Here is a 14,828-nt window from a genome sequence, read left to right as displayed (position 1 = left end):
GCCCCCCGGTCTGTCTCGTCTGGTGAGTTCTAGACACCCACCCCCTGAACCCCTGCTCCTGGAAGGATCCCTGCCACCAGCGGGGACAGTGGCCGGGGTTGTAGCCCTGAGTACTGAGCAGGGACAGCCCACCCCAGTGCCTCTGGGGGCCTCATGGGAAACTCCACATCAGAGCTTATGAAGCTTGCTGAAGAGCACATGGCTGAGACCCTGAGCTAGGCCCTCCACCCTCAGCGCTCGGGCTCCGAGGACCTCAGAGAGCGGACGGTGCCAGGTACTGAGGGCTGGCAGGGCCGGAGCTGCCTGGACCCCCGGCCTTGCGAGGCTGAAAGCCCAGCCTGTCCGGCACCCGGCCTCCCTCACCACTGGTCACCGGGCCTCTGGGCTCTTTGTTCACTGAGGCTGAGCCCACAGCTGCTGTGGCGACATCAGGGCCCTGTGAGCTTGAAGAAACAGCAGAGAGCCTACCAGCAATCTAATCCTGGACTCGGCCTACACCAACCATTTAAGGAGAAGATGGACGGTCCAGGAACGAGCAGTCGCTGGGGCAGGGTCCCTGCTACAGCCCCACTCCCCAGAGGCATTCGCAGAACCCCTGCCCCAGGGAGGGCTCCTCATCCTGAGCCGTCTGTGTGCCTTCTCTCACATGATTCCAGCCCTTACATGCATGATGCTGCCACCCATGGCTAACCTCGTCTGCAGATGGAGTTTCCTGAAGGGTCTGTACCTGCGTGGTCCTTCCTTTCGTCTGCCCTCCTTGAATTTTCCGAATCATCTTGTCTGGTGCTTCCTTGGCTAAGCACTCCTCATGCTGCTGGGTCCCTGACCTCTGCTCGCCAAGGTTACAGGCCCCGCTGCCAGGCCAGCAGAAGGGAGTGCCAGGCATCCTCGGCTGGCTGGCTGGGCCCCTGCACAGGAGCCAGGAAGGCACAGCATCACCTTCCTGCAGCCAAAGCCCACCTGCCTGACCTGGGGCTCCCACCTGCCTGGTCTTGGACTCCCACCTGCCTGACCTTGCCCTGGGGCTGTTGCAGTGGCCCAATCTGGTGTGGTGTGGGCCATCAAAGGAGAACCAGGCCAGAAAATCAAAGAGCAGTAAAAGGCATCGGGAAACTAAAGGAAGCGAGACCTCCCATGTGATGAGGGAGGAAATATCAAGTGAAACGTGGTGTCCTGTGAAGCAGGAATGCTTGACCTGCTAATTGAAAGCTACAGATGAGGAACATTTGATATCTACACAGTTCACTTATCCAAATTACTGTTATTAGTGAAGAACAATGACAAGGAATTCTCCCGCATGCACACATTTGATTTTGGTGATTATTATTTACACGTGATTTATTACCCCCACTGCAAAGCACAGCTGGAAGGATCACAGAGATGACTCACCATTTCCTAAGGCCAGATTTTTGTTTTGTTTTGTTTTTGCCCAAATGATGGTTTTATCGACTCCCGGGATGAGAGTCTGCTCCTGGTGTGTCCCAAGCGCCAAATGTGCTGGAGGAAGTCAGGAACAGGGAATTATAACTTTGTTCCTAATGAGGGGTTCACCTTCCCTTTGTTCTGAAACAGAGCGGTCTGAGCAGAGATCTTGAGAAGGACGTGGGTCTAGAACTCTCTTCAAGGTAGGAGGTGCAGACCACGAAGAGGACATAGCAACATCGGGTATGCTCAGGTTGCTGGAGATGATTTAATGACCGTGTTTCTGTCCTGGGGACGGCGGCTCCTCCATGCCCCTGCAAACGCATGGGGCACATTCCTCAGCCTGCACACAAGGAATTTGCATAACTGTGATATTCCAGGAGCAGAGGGGCAGAGAGGGTCACATTCTTGTCCCGGTGTGTAATTCTGTGCCAGGCAAACCTGGGCCCTCGCTGGGGACCACCCCGCTGCTCGGCTGAGCTGGACGGCTGTGTCCATGTGCCTTGCAACACGTGGATTCCAGGAAAAATCCCTTTTCCAGAAAACACTGGAGAAGGGTGAGATTAGCCTGTGGCAAATAAGAAACCAGAGCACCAGCAGTGAAATGTACTTGCCGAGCTAAGACAAGACAGAGCAGAAGCTGGTCCCCCTAAGCATTGTGTTCTCTGATTTTCTAAGATTTTCTTTGACTGTGATCAGCCACTTCCTGGGTGTACTTGGGCCCTGGAAGGACATTCCCAAGATGGGTCAGTGGAGCCTTTGCTCCTGTATCTGGTGCACCCTACCCCGACCCCCACCCACGATGGAGCCACAGACAGGGAAAAGGCTTCCTTACTCATCCACTGCCAACGTCTCCAAGTGCAAGCTTGTAGATTCATGAGTGACCTCGCTGTCCTTACCTCCTTGTTGCAACCCCATGGACTGCAGCATGCCAGGCTCCCCTGTCCTTCACCATCTCCTGGGGTTTGTGCAAACTCATGTCCATTGAGTCGGTGATGCCATCCAACCGTCTCATCTTCTGCTGTCCCCTTCTCCTCCTGCTTTCAATCTTTCCCAGCATCAGGGTCTTTTCCAGTGAGTTGGCTCTTTACATCAGGTGGCCAAAAATATTGGAGCTCTGCTTCACCATCAGTCCTTCCAATGAATATTCAAGGTTGATTTCCCTTAAGATTGACTTGTTTGATCTCCTGGCAGTCCAAGGTACTCTCAAGAGTCTTCTCCAACACTACAACTCAAAAGAATCAATTCTTCTTTGCTCAGCCTTCTTTATGGTCCAACTCTCACATCGTATACGACTACTGGAAAAACTGTAGCTTTTACAATTTGGACCTTTGTTGACAAAGTGCGTCTCTGTTTTTTAAAACACTGTCTAGGTTTGTCATAGCTTTCCTTCCAAGGGGCAACTGCCTTTTAATTCCATGGCTGCAGTCATCATCTGCAGTGATTTGGGAGCCCACGAAAATGAAATCTGTCACTGCTTCCACTTTTTCCCCATCTATTTGCCATGAAGCAATGGGATTGGGTGACCTTAACTATCAAAATCTCGTGATAGGAATGTGGTAAGAGGGTTTCTTCTCTATCACAGAGAATATCCTCTGTCTACCTCTCTGTGCGTCTGTCTGTCTGCACATACCATACACAGATGGACACACAAGCATCCACACAGCCCGGGCTGTAACTCAGCAGAGGCCCACTCCCTTTCCTTCCAGCGTCGTCCTAGCACTCGTCTCCTCTGCTCACTCTAGGAGGGTCCTTATTTAACACAGTCTTACTTTATGGACAAATAAGACTGAAAACCTATCACAAATCGTGCTAGAGTTATAAAAATTTCATTTTCTCATGTCATATATATATATATATGATATATAAATGTAAGCTTCATATATAATATGAGAAAATAAAGTTTGTATAATTAAAAAGTTAGAAGCTCTGTGACTTGTCCTTTTCAGAATGGGCCCATCTGAATGTGTGCCGACCCTCCTGAGCTGTGTCCATGGGTGATGACTCTTGACAACCAGGGAGTAGCTTTTAGCTATGAGTTACTTTCAGATAGATGTAGTTTTTCTTTGATAAGAAAATGCCTTTTGAAAATAAAGGACTTCAGGGTGGTTTATAATTTTAAAATCTGAATTTAAATCGAAGTTTTAAAATCTAAATTTCTGTTCTCTAGAAGGGAAATACCTTCTGCAGACATATAAATAGAAAGTGGTGGGATAAGGGCGGGGACCGTCAGTGGTGCTGGCAGAGTCTGCCCCCTTGGACAGAGCCCTGGACAGATGTATGAAGGTCACGTCCCAGCCCTCCAGCTTCTCAGCAGTTACTAGTTCAGGGGACATCAGGGCTTCTGCTGGTGGAAGACGCCACTGGGGGGTACAGTTCAAGCCTCCGGACACATCCTGGAAGCGTCTGTAGCCACTGTTTCTCAGGGGCAGGGTCCTCCTGTGAGCTGAGGTCCGGAGTTAGGGGAAGCCCTGGGTGTGGCCCTGAGCCGGGCTGACTGGGCAGCCTCCCTGGCTGACCTCCACCCTCCCCGTCATCCTTGTTGGGCTCACTCTGCCGCAGTGCAGAGCCCTCCACAGGGCAACTGTTCCCAACCCAGTGTGCTATCGGGGGGCGGCTGGTCCAAGGGGAGGGTGTGTGCACGCAGCACCCCTCCCCACTCAGCTCACACCCCTGCATTTTGGATGTGTTCAGGTTGCTGTTTACTTGCTCAGTCATGTCTGACTCTGTGTGACCCTCTGTGTGACTGTAGCCAGCCAGGCTCCTCTGTCCGTGGAATTCTACAGGCAAGAACACTGGAGCAATTTGTTGTTTCCTTTTCCAGGGGATCTTCCCGATCCAGGGATCAACCCTTGTCTCCGGCACTGGCAGGCAGGTTCTTTACCACTGAGCCACCCGGGAAGCCTGTGATGTGTGTGGTGAGTCTGTTTTAGCTGCAGTTGGATAAGCCCACTTTATAACTCTCTGAAAATAAAAAGTTTAGTCAAGTAAAGTTCTGACTACATTTTTTTCAGAGAAATCATGCTTGAAAAATCCTCAGCCTAACAAAACAAGTCCATTCTGTATAGTTTGGGGCAGACATATCTGAAATAAACAGTTTGTTCAGGGCTGCATTTTAGTTAGCTCCTAACTAGAACCTTGGACTTTCTGACTTCCAAGTGAACTCTTCTTGGGGGCAGTGGGTAGCGGGGAAGCCACCCAAACCCAGACAGCTGGACAGTTACCTGTGGCGTCTCTTACTTGTGCTCAGAATGGTACAGTATTCAGCATAGAGAGTGAGATCTCGAAACTTTGTGATGGGACTTGGTGACCTTGAGTTGCTGGTGGGAAGGAGACTGTGGACTTGGAACACAGAGAGGATGGCTGGTGCTCTCTGTTAGTATGCTGATGGCGTGAGGTATGTGAACAAGTCTCTGTATGCTGATGGCATGTGAACAAGTGTGTGTACATTTGCAAACGTGTGTATGTGTGTGTGCATGTGAGGCACACTCTGTTGTATGCAGTCATTTGGGATGTGAGAGTTGGACTATGAAGAAAGCTGAGCACTGAAGAATTGATGCTTTTGAACTGTGGTTTTGGAGAAGACCCTTGAGAGTCCCCTGGACTGCAAGGAGATCCAACCAGTCCAACCTAAAGGAAATCAGTTCTGAATGTTCATTGGAAGGACTGATGCTGAAGCTGAAACTCCAATACTTTGGCCACCTGATGGAAAGAACTGACTCATTAGAAAAGACCCTGATGCTGGGAAAGATTGAAAGTGGGAGAAGAAGGGGACGACAAAGGATGAGATGGTTGGATGGTATCACTGACTCAATGGACATAAGTTTGAGTAAACTCTAGGAGTTGGTGATGGACAGGGAGGCCTGGAGTGCTACAGTCCATGGGGTCACAAAGAATCGGACACAACTGAATGAACTGAACTGAGCTGAACAGGCAGGTTGTTTGCTAAGCATACAGCTTGTGAGACAGTTATTAAGGTTTGGATAGGTGTCACTAAGACAGATCACAGTCTTCATAGAAATGAGCGCAGCAGGCCAGGTCCACATCATGGGGGACCAGCTAATGAGCCTCACGTGTCTGTCTCTTCCCGAGGATGCCATGCTGGTGTGGTGTGTCCCAGCTCTGCAGGCGAGACTGCCTTTGGTCAGGACAGGGACACGAACACTTCGCCTGAGTGAGCAGCACCTGGGGGGACGCCCAGGGCACTGAGAAGCCTGACTCCTCCCCCTCGCCCCTCATACCTGCTTCTCCTTGGATGTGGCCCTTGCCTCTGCCAGGTGCTCAGCTGCTTCCTGAGCTTTGCAGCCACCGCGGTGGCCTGGACCCTGGGCAATGGTGGCTTGTGGGATGTGGAGGAGGCTGTTCTCCAGATTCTGCCAGATGGTGCTCCTGCTCTGAGCTTGGCCTCCGGCCACAGGCACCGTGCGGCCAGCGGTGTGACCTGCCTGCTGTCCAGGTGAGGGCGGAGCAGCACCTGTCATTTGCATGTGTGTGTGCTTATATGTGTATGTGTGTGCATACATGTGTGGGTGCACACATGTGCACGTGTGTGTGTGCTCAGTGCAGGAAGCAGGGCTGGATGAAGTGTGCTCTCCTTCTCACCTGAGATCTGTGGGGAATGTCCCTCTGGACCTTGGGCAGTCAGCTTTCCCTCCCGGGGCCAGAATCCTAAGAGCAGATGGGCGCGGCCACCCCAGGACCCAGCCTTGGCCGTTATGTGTCGAGCGCACTTGGACCTGCTCATCTCTGTAATGAAAAAAACATGTGGCTCCTCATGGGTAATAACTTCTGACTTCCTGGACGGCTCTTTTGTTTTGTTTACTTTAGCATAAAGTATTCCACCCTTTAAAAATATTACCCTCTCTTTTATCTGTTTTATAGTATTAAAATACACAAGCATGTTTACATTTTAAAATGGGAAATGTCAAAAACATTTTTACAGCATCTTTCTTTTAATCTTTGTTTAAAGTGTGGGGTGGGTGGTGGAATAGCTTCTAGGTTATGTTCAATTTTTTCCATTTCTGGAAGAGCTTGATTGAGAATTCCAAACCTTTTGTACTGGACAGATGTTCAGGATAAAAGAAAAAGGCATATCATGTCCCTCGGATCCTAGTAGTTTGTGGTGTATGTTAATACAAGGTTAGAATCACTAGGGTTGAACTTTTTTGCTAATGACATTTAGATTTTTTTAACAGCATTCAACTCTTTGAAAGATGCTGTGTTGTAATACACGTTTCATTTTTGATTTCTGCTATTTGGAAAGTAACTTGTGATGCTATTATGGGACCTGGGGTGATTATGGGTGGTCACGGTGATGGCTGTCGCAGGCTTGTAGGACCCTCTCTGGAGTGCTTGAGTGAGTGGGCGAAACTCCCCATTTTCTGTGAAATAGTGAAGTGTCTACCTGTCCTGCAGTCTGGGGACAAGGACTAGGAGTGCCCTTTGCTGTTGTAACTCCAGGCTGATGTAAGCAGCACTCACGGGAAATTTCTCAATGGTGATAGTATAAATGGACAAATTCTGACAAATTTTAGACAAATTAAAACAAATTATACCTTTAAATCAAGAGTGTGTTTCTTTTCATTTGCAGATAATGAATCAAGCAAATACAGTTTGACCAGAAATTGTGATGTTTCAGAGTTTTTTTTTTTTTTTTGGTGGGGAAGGTATTTACGATCATTGTTCCCTCTTCATTCTAAGTTTTATTTTCTCATTAAATCAGGTGAAAACCTGTGATACTGTGCTATTAAGCCAGAGTGACTAAGAGGAAATGATAGGATGTTATTAATTTATTAGAATTCCATGTATCAAATCATTTAATCAGCTAGAATTACAGAGATACTCCTAAAAAACAGTCAAGTTAATAATCGTCTGCTGTTAAAGTTGCCTCATTAATGCTTTTTGCCAAGGATTTGTACATTCCTAAAAACACTGGAAGAAAACCCAGAAATTGAAATCGTCATGAACTGATGGCTCCCTTAGACTGAGCTCCCATCCAGGGCAGAGAACAAACCTTCAGTGTTTCTGCATCCCTGCCTCCTTCCAGAAGGAAAAGGGCCGACAGAGGACGAGATGGTTAGATAACATCACCGAGTCAGGGGACATAAGTCTGAGCAAACGCTGGGAGATGGTGAAGGACAGGGAATCCTGGCCTGCTGCAGTCCATGGGGTCACAAAGAGGCAGACGCGACTGAGCGACTGAAGAGCAACAACAGCCTCCTGCCCGCAGCCAGGGACACAGCACACACAACGGTGGTTTTGAAGAATGTGTTTGCATTCACCTTTTTTTCTTAACTCCCATCGCTTTCTCCTGTAAAGGGCAGCCACCCTGCGTCCCGCGGTGCTGGAGGACAGGTGCCCTGGTGGTGTTGGAGGATGGGTGTCCAGCGTCATGGCCTGGCACACCCCTTCCTCTGTGACGCGAGGCTTCTCTTTCCCGCGATCATCACTGTCCTGAGGAGGACCGAGAAGGACCTTGTGACGACCCTTCCAGGTGTGCCTGCTTCTGCGTCTGGACCTCCTGTCTCTGAATCTGGTATCTTCAAAGCCGAGAGGCTGCAGCAGGCCCAACCTGCTTGGACCAAAGTGCAGGTATTGTTTGTGCTAATCAGTCGCCCGCCCCCCCCCCCCCCCCCCAGCCCAGTGCATGTTAGGCCATGCTGTCCGTCTCTGTCGGCTGTCCCCAGAGCTAATTAGGGGTCGCGTTAAAGTCCAGAAACAGTTGGGTTTCTCTAGCTGCACCGTTCCAGCCCCCGGCCTCCCTGCCCACTCTCAGCAGCTCTGTCCCCACCCGGGCGACTGGGGAAGGACAGGGAGGCCCAGGCCTCACCGTGGCTGTGTGGTTGTGGGATGTCACTGATGTGCCAGGCAAGACAAGACCCACTTCAGTCTGTCCTTCTTCCCCACAGGTCAGACTGCCTGGGTGTTCAGCTCCAGTCTGCTTGCACTTCAGTTGATTGGGGTGTTTTTCAGCCTGCAGAGCCCTAGGAGAATTCTCACTGAGATCACCCAGGGCCTCTTACTTTGTGGCGGTGGTTGATGTTTATTCAGTCAGTCGTGTCCAACTCTGTGCCCCCATGGACTACAGTCACTATACTACACTGTACACCACTGAGTCACTATACATATATGATTATGTTTAGAATCCCTTGGGATTCAAAGCACAGATGATTGTAAACCAGCCAGTATGTGAGCTGATACATTCTCTTACCGATAGAGTGTCAGAAATGTGGGATGTCTCAAAGCTAGTTTAAAAAGGGCCACTGTGTAAGTGAGTGGCCTGCTGTGCTGAGTGAGCTCACAAACAGATGCACAGTCTTGGGACTCGGAGATCACAGCCACCCGGTGGTCACCATAGTTCAGGTGGTCAGCATAAAAACATGCTCCGGGGTCCTCCCGGAGCGCGTACTTGGCTGGCGGTGAGAGCTTGGTGGGTGAAGAGTCAGATGTGGCTGACCTTAGCCCCAGAAGGGCCTGTTCATGTGGGACAGCAAGGGGAGGACAGTGCCAGTGGACGCACAGGGTCCCTTGGTGCCCAAGACGTATCTGGTGTGGACGCGGGGGCTCCCTGCTTTCTCAGACAGCCGCCCTCGTCGCCGCACTCCTGACCGAGGCACATGCAGCCATATTACCTGCTTTGATGTCAGGGCCTGTCTACCCTTCTCCGTCCTTTCCACTTGATACTGGTGTCCTGGAGCAGTTGCTGTGAACGTACTGCTGTTTCCCCAGACGGGTCTCTTCTTGCCCCGCTGCCCTGACTTACGGCGTCAGACCCACACTTGTAATTCCTGTGTCACACAAGGCCTTCTTCTCCATTTCTCTCTCTTTCTTTCTCCGAGACGCTCTCTGCATACATCATGCATATGCCAGAAAGACTGGAAGAAAAATGGGCAAAATAGTAAGAATAGTGGGCTTCCCAGGTAGTTCACTGGTAAAGACTCCACCTGCCAATGCAGGAGATGCAGGTTCCACTCCTGGGTCGGGAAGATCTCCTGGAGGAGGAAATGGCAACCCACTCCAGTATTCTTGCCTGGAAAATTCTATGGACAGAGGAGCCTGGAGGGCTACAGTCCACAGGGTCACAAAGAGTCAGAGATAGCTGAGCAACTAAAACAGCAACAACAATTAAGAATAGTACATTGGATGCTGAGATCATGGCAGTTTTTATTTTTCATATTTTAAAGAAACTCTATAAACAGCACAATCCTTTTTTTCATTAGAAAATATTATCAAAATGGTTCTAGAGAAGTAGAAATCCATAAATTATAAAATAAGATACATCTATATCTAGATACTGATATATATTTATGTATTCTATATAGGTAAAATAAATGTATAAATGTTTGTAAATACATTTTAGTCCCTCTTAGATAGGGAATTAATTGAAAGAAACAGTTTACCCCAAAGGACAAGGACTCTAATTTGACACTGGATTTTACTGGCATTAAGTGGTCATCAACACCGTGACATAAGGGCAGTATGGGATGTGACTAGGAAAGTCCCAGCCCATTAAACTGTGGCATTCCGTGATCATAAGATCCATCCTAATTGTGGCGATGCTGGTACACGCATTACAGAATTGATAAGATATGAGGGCCTTCCAGTTTCACACAAACTCAGAGAACAAAGGAGGTGCTGCCTGACTCGTTCCAGGAGTCCAGATGTGGGCTGTGCTGGAGGGGGTACCCGGCCACAGTCTTAGTCGCTGCTTTTGTCGCCTCTGCTCGGAGGGCTCTTGTCCTCAGTCCCCCGTACTTTCCTGGTGAACCCTCACTCTTCAAATCAGAGCTCACACACCCTTTCTCAGGCCCCGCCTTCTCCACGTTTCCCGGTAAAGCCGGGCTCAGATATTTCTGCACTCTGAGTGTCCAGCTGGGCTCAGCTCTTTGCACACTCTTAGAGTTTGCTCAGTGCGTAGGACACAGATCATGTGTCTCAGGAGTGTCTCTTTTGTCCCTGTTTCCCTTGAGAACTGTGTCTGCAGCTCAGGCTTGGGACATCTCTCTGCCTTGGTGCCTTGCTCACTTTTGTAGAAGTGTAACAGTCAGGAGACTGAACTGAGTTCAGGAATTTTACACACCTGGTGTCAGCTGAGCTGCTCTGAGGTTCTCCAGTGTTACAGTAACTGGTTAATAGTCCGTGTCCTGGTCCCTTTCCGGTGGTGATCTGTCCCATGTGTGGGCATGGGAGCCCTCAGTAACTAACAAATGCCACCACTGTCTCTAAGCATTTGTGTTGTCAGGACACATCATACGATACTACATTAAGTCCTGAGTTAATCACACTCCATTTTTTCCCTTGATGAGAAATATCCTTGAATTAATGTCAAGGATATATTTTAATATATGTATGTTGTAGGAAAAGTAAAGATTCAAGTGACTGCTGATGGTTTTGGATACTTTGATATATTTTTTGGTAAAACCATAAGTTATTATAAGAGGTAATATTTCCTTCAGGAATTTTCTTAAAAGGTGAGCTTGACGTGGACTGCACTATCCTCAACAGAACTCCACACATCGGAGAGAAACTTTTCCATAAAGGTGAATCAGTTCTAGATGTGTGCGTGTCCCCAGGCAACTGGATGGTTGGGACAAAAACGCAACCACCTCCTGATCGTGTCTGTCCTCTGTTATGACTACAGAGTCTTGGGTGCTCTCTGTAAAACAGATTCCTTAGTTTGTAAAGAAGCTAGGCCTGCCGGTTTTCCACCTGTCTCCTCCATGGCACCTGTGCCACTCGGGTACAGGCATAACAGGTGAGTCTCCCGTGGACCACAGGGGAGACACCACCCCTGCCTTCCATGGAGCTGGGTGTCGGCAGAGAGTGACTGCACTGTCCTTACATCTCCTCCGGTTGTTTATCTCCATGGTCCACACAGGAATGCTTGGCGCATGCATGTCTCTTGCATCATTTTTTAAGGAGTTGAGAGCACAGGTCTCACCATCCGCCTGCTCCATCAGCAGCGTCACGGCAGGACCAGATGGCCAGGTTGGCATCCACAGCATCCTGCTCACCTGCACGAAGCACTTCCCATGCTTTCTTCTCGATCAGCAGCTTTGCCTTGAGAGCATCGTTACAAAGCTTAAGTGCCTTTGGTTTGTTCTAGTGGGCCATATTTACACAGATGCAGCCAAGGTGTAGAACTCTGGAAATTTTTAACAAGCTGAGAGGACTTGTGGAGGTTTGAGTTCCCAGACTAGCTCTTCAGGAGCAGGTGTGAGCAAGTGCAAAGAAAGGGCTGAGCCTGACCATGTCTTACGTACCTGATATTTTCTTTCTTCTTGCAGAAGAAAAAGATTCTTGGAAAAGAAAGCTGGTTCTTAGTTCCTACTGGAAAAAAATACCCTGCTGGGCCCTGGATGGGAGCCACTCTTTCCAGTGGAAACACTGACTTGCAGCACCACGGTCTATTGTAAAATCTGCAGAAACGTGGGTAAAGATCTTGCATCTGGTTTGAGATTTATCTCTTCTACCAGGTCAGCCTGTCTGCATTTTTCACTCTGGATGGTTGGTCATCCAGGGCTGGGAGCTGCCTCAAAGGATAAAAAAGAATTATTGGGAAAAATATCAAGAATGGATTTTCTTTTGCTGTCACAGTGTCTTATTAAAAAAATATTTTCTGAACAAGCTGGCAGAAATGAGGTAAACGTGAGTTGCTCTGAGGATGTTCAAGAAGCAGCTTTTGGGGACCACAGTGCCTTGGCCATTTCACGATGAAAATAATGAATTAGGCTTTGGTACAGCATGCATGCCTTAAATATGGGGCTTCTCCAAGACACAACTTTGTAAAGCTCATGGCACTGCTGAGGCAGCACATAAAGGCCCTGGCTCACCATCTCCCAGCATCACTGTGTGCGCCCGAGCGAGGGGGCGACTACAGAGCATGCGCTAGGCGAAGCTCTGCTCTCCGCCCAGAACCGCCGGCCTTTTCTGTGGAGAAACTGTTCGACAGTCATGTCTGTACCCTCGCTCGTACCCTGTTTGCCATCTCTGCAGGGGTTTATAGCCTGCGTACAGGCACTCACTTCCCCGCCTTCTACTCTGTTCTAGTTCTGATCTTAAAAAATTTCAACAGTGATTTTGCCATCTCATGGTGTGCATGTAAGTGGCTACATCTATTCTGTGGAATGAAGGTATCTGAATGTGGCATGCAAATTCGAGAAAATTCCCTTACCTTGGCAATGAAGGCTGGGATAAGTTGTGAACTGCACATATCTCTCTGATTTAAATAATAGTGGAGTATGCCTGTTAACACCTGCTCCATTGTGCTGCTGATGAGAGTCAACTTGGAATAACCCATCTGAAGGTTAAGAAAGTGCCACGTAATGTCACACTTGAGTCTCATTGGGGAGGTAAACTTGGTGAGGAGAGGGTTCTGGCATTGACTTAGAGTTTCCAGTTTTAGAATGCTTCTTGGAAGTATCTGCTGTGGACCAAGGTGCTAAGAGGCTGGTTTGGGGGCCATGGCACGACCCTGGCAGAATTGAGGACCTGGGGCCTCCAGGAGAGAGTCAAGGGGTGGTTGGGGAGATTTTGGGAGATGGTTCCTGTGGTCACCCTGCCTTGAATCTCCTCTACTCCTCATCCACACTTTTCTTCCCTTTCTTTCTCTTTGCCCCCCACTCCCCCCCCCCCCCCCCCCGCCATCCCGACTCCTCCAGCCATGGGTAACCACCCTCTACTCTCTTCTCCATGAATTTGCCCATTCTCAGGACCTCATATGGGCTTCCCAGCTGGTGCTAGTGGTAAAGAACCTGCCTGCCAATGCAGAAGACACAAGACACGCGGGATTTGATCCCTGGGTTAGGAAGATCCCCTGGAGGGGGATATGGCAACCTACTCCAATATTCTTGCCTGGAGAATCCCATGAACAGAGGAGCCTGGTGGGCTACAGTCCATGGGGTTGCAAAAAGTCGGACACAACTGAAGTGACTTAGCACGCACGCAAGGACCTCATATATTGCAGGAAATCATACAGCAGTCATCCTTTTGTGTCTGGCTTATCTCACTGAGCAAAATGATCAGGCTCATCCCTGTTGTGTCAGAACCTCATTCTGTTTTTGGCTGAAAATATCTTATGTATGCATCAAATCTTGTTTATCCATGTATCTGTTGATGGACATGCGTTATTTCCACGGCATGCTGCTATGAACATTTGTGGACAATATCTGTTCTGTCCATGCTGTCAACCCTCTTGTGTGTTCACCTATGAGTAAAACGGATCCATCTCATGCTAGTGCTGTGTCTGACTTCCTGAAGGACCCTGACGCAGTGGTCTCCAGGCCGTGCTATACGCGGTACGCTGTGCTATCTGCCACGTGTGAAGAATGTGAGCTGTTGTTGCTGCTTGTTGTCATCCCCAAAGCAGGTATTCTGATATTTTATACAAGCTCATTATGGGAGGTGAGCTGAGAGCTTGGGGAAATCTTTTTGCCAAAGTTCTGTACATTTTGCTTTAGGTTTTGAAAGTGAAAGTGAAAGTTGCTCAGTTGTATCTGACTCTTTCCAAACCCATGGACATAGTCCATGGAATTCTCTAGGCCAGAATATTGGAATGGGTAACCTTTCCCTTCTCTAGGGGATCTTCTCAATCCAGGGATCAAACCCAGGTCTCCCACACTGCAGGCGGATTCTTGACGAGCTGAGCCACAAGGGAAGCCCAGGTTTTGAAAAGACCACAGCAATATTCTTTAAAACATCTTAACATGACTACCTGTTTTTGGAGTGTGGGGGCAGGCTATGAAAGAATACATGAGTTGTCTTAGTTCTGAATCTTGATTAATTAGTGAGGTCGTTTTGAAGAAACTACATCCATTCAGTTTCCTACAAAATCTGCAGACTTCCTTTATGCTCACAGAGTTGCTTGTTTAAAGTATATGTTTAATTTCTTGTGATAATCTTTTAGTTAAAAAATTATGCATACTTGGAGAAGTAATGATCATTTAAAAAGTATTATCATTAAGAGAATATAGCCTTTGAAGTGAATTTTAAAGAAGTTTCACTGCTTAAGCAAAGATGTCTTTCTTCAAACTAACCTGAAACAATGCTCACTGCTTATCCTATATTATATCACGTGATGTTTGCTCACGATGACGTCTCCCAACTGTGTTTCTGAATGGTGAGGCTTTTCCAGATATTCAACCAAATAGCACTCTTGGGGGAGACTTTTAAATCAATGTATCATCTTATGAGGACCCTAAAGCCAGCAAAACACACAGGCATGACTTTCTTTTGTGGACAATTCTGTATTTCCTTTGCTCTTTGTGTTTCTTTCAGCTTCTGGTCATTTTCTATCTTTCTTTTGAAAGTTATTAAAGTTGTGTATGTGTGTGTGTGTGTGTATGGATATGAGAGTGTATGTGAATGAGTGTGTGTGGGAGCACACTAAACAAATGCTACATTGTTTC

The 14,828-nt window shown here is 48.3% G+C and overlaps 1 long non-coding RNA gene across 1 annotated transcript; it reads left to right on the top strand.

Annotated features, from left to right (window-relative positions):
- Nucleotides 1–4,144: 4,144 nt before the first annotated feature.
- On the top strand, nucleotides 4,145–13,652 carry LOC138446602 (uncharacterized). Its single transcript, XR_011259459.1, has 3 exons — nucleotides 4,145–4,340; nucleotides 7,741–8,013; nucleotides 11,709–13,652. It is a non-coding gene; the product is annotated as an uncharacterized lncRNA (long non-coding RNA).
- Nucleotides 13,653–14,828: the final 1,176 nt, after the last annotated feature.

The sequence above is a fragment of the Ovis canadensis genome, chromosome 10 (assembly GCF_042477335.2).
Source record: "Ovis canadensis isolate MfBH-ARS-UI-01 breed Bighorn chromosome 10, ARS-UI_OviCan_v2, whole genome shotgun sequence".
Classification (NCBI taxonomy): domain Eukaryota; kingdom Metazoa; phylum Chordata; class Mammalia; order Artiodactyla; family Bovidae; genus Ovis; species Ovis canadensis.
Note: the sequence above shows the minus strand (reverse complement) of the source record. Positions and strands in the feature narration are given on the sequence as shown.